This window comes from Pinus tabuliformis, chromosome 7 (assembly GCF_031772625.1).
Source record: "Pinus tabuliformis cultivar Carrire ecotype Pingquan chromosome 7, CPIR1, whole genome shotgun sequence".
NCBI lineage: Eukaryota > Viridiplantae > Streptophyta > Pinopsida > Pinales > Pinaceae > Pinus > Pinus tabuliformis.
In genome coordinates this window covers 1,257,052,007-1,257,054,286 of record NC_142293.1, presented here as the reverse complement: position 1 = coordinate 1,257,054,286, position 2,280 = coordinate 1,257,052,007, and the positions used below count along the sequence as shown (strand labels likewise).

Here is a 2,280-nt window from a genome sequence, read left to right as displayed (position 1 = left end):
TTGAACCCATACTAGCTATGTGTATTTCCACACTTTGTATTTATTTGCACATTCATGTACTCATACTTCATATTTCTCCACACATTCACTCATGTACCCATTCTTCATATTTCTCCATACCCATACTAGTTATGAAGAATGCAATAATTTATATTTCTCTACACATTCATGTACACATACTTCATATTTCTTCATACCCATATTTCATATTTTTCCACACATTCATGTTTATCTATACAACTAATATCGGTGAGGAGATCAACATATTCGTATTTCTGTGCACTCATTTTACCTTTAACATTTAGTAATTTTTTTCACATACCTTATTTTTCCGCATTTCTCTTAACATAAATTTTCTTCTCCCTTTCATTGGTGCACCTCATAATGGCATGTGGCAACAAGGTGGACCTATCTCTAACTAGCATTCAAAAGGTATTGGTTGAATACAGATGACTAAGTAGTGACTTGGTACAATGGTAGGCATTAAGATGGCAACCAACAACTATATTATCCATAAGTTATGCAAGGTTCGATGGCTCTTTCTACTTCATACAAAGATAATATGAGGAGCCCATTTCTTTATAATTTGTTATAAATTCCCTCCCATGATGCATGTGGGGTAAATAAGGTTGATTTATAAATGAAAGCCAAGATTTAAGTGGAGTAGATCAACAATTGTTGAGTCATTGTCTTCCAGATGCCATATTTTGAGCTCTCAAGGTCCAAATTGAGAAAATGAGAGCTCATTAGAAAACTAAAGACATGAAGAAGAAACTGGAAATGGTTTTCATGGTTGGAATAACAATTATCAGGACTTATATTCCCAAGTAAAATAAGATTCCTTACACAATTTGATGATTTACAAGAGTGCTACCTGCAAAAATGGTGACGTCAGGCCACTCAATTACAAAAATAATGTGATGGTGGTTTGCAAAAATAAAGGGATTGAAATAGTGTTATTAGAGAAGGATATCATGGAGACCTTGAGAAATTCCAATCTATTCTCACAACATTTACCTGATATAGTTGTTTTTGGGTCATTTTGAAACTTCAACATGAGGATATTTTCCGCTCTATGAATATTGTATCAAGCATTGTTTTTCTCAAGATGATGAACTATTTGCAAATGCTTGAGTTTCGAATCAAAGTGTTTTACTTTGAAACAATAGTGAATGAACCTATAGTTGTGCATTATCCTATTCTGGAGATGTAAGTTGCTTGAGCTGGAACAAGTATATTAAGTCTCAGATTTCTAGTAGTGATTATGAAGGCATTGTTACTATCTGGGATGTAAATGCCTCTTAGAGTGTCATGATGTATGAAGAACATGAAAAAATGAGCATGGAGTGTGGATTTTTCATGCACAAAGCCAACTAGGCTCATCTCAGGGTGTGATGATGGAAAGGTCAAGGTGTGGTGTACAAGGCAAGAAACAAGTGTTCTCAATATTGACATCAAAGAAAATATTTGTTGTGTTGAGTACAATCCTGGATCAAGCTATTATATTGTGGTTGTTTTAGCAAATAATCACATTCATTATTATGACTTAAGGAATCATATTATTTTAGTATACGAATTTAATGGTCATAGGAAAAAAAAATTGCTTCTATAGATAGTACATTATGTCTGTGGGATGTTAGGGATAATTGCCTTGTACGAACATTTAAGGGGCACACTAATGTGAAGAAATTTGTGGGGTTTACAGTCAACTATGAATGGATAGCTTGTTTCAATGAAATAAATGGGGTGTTTGTGTATCACAAGGCTATTTCAAATCTTGTTGCTTGGCATCAATTCAGTAGTCAAAACTTGGATGACAGTGACGATGACACATCACATTTCATAAGCGTTGTTTATTGGAAGAGTGAGATCCCTACAATGTTAGCTGCTAATAGCCAAGGAACAATTAAAGTTCTTGTACTTGCACCATGAATTTCAAGTTTCTCATATAATTCTTCATGGCCTTTCCTAAATAACAGAGTTGGAGAGAATTTTGAAATTTTTTAAATTAAGATTCTTTTTGGAAATTATCTCTCTGGATTTCTTATTGCCTGAGAATGTTGAGAAATGAGGTTGATGTGGATTATATGCAACAATTTTCAGTTTACCCATATTTCTATAGTGCCATATGCTTTTGCAAATTTACGGATTTTCATTAACCTCTAATAGAATAGCCATAGTATCTTCCAGTAATGCAGTATGTTATTACATGTTCTATATGCCCCTCTTAACACTAATTTGAAGGAATATCAACCTCAATTTTGGCAACTTATCTAGTTT

General features: G+C 33.6%; 1 pseudogene; it reads left to right on the top strand.

Moving 5' to 3' along the window:
• Positions 1-762: 762 nt before the first annotated feature.
• Positions 763-1,932, top strand: LOC149251959 (E3 ubiquitin-protein ligase COP1 pseudogene; annotated as a pseudogene).
• The last annotated feature ends 348 nt before the right edge of the window (positions 1,933-2,280 follow it).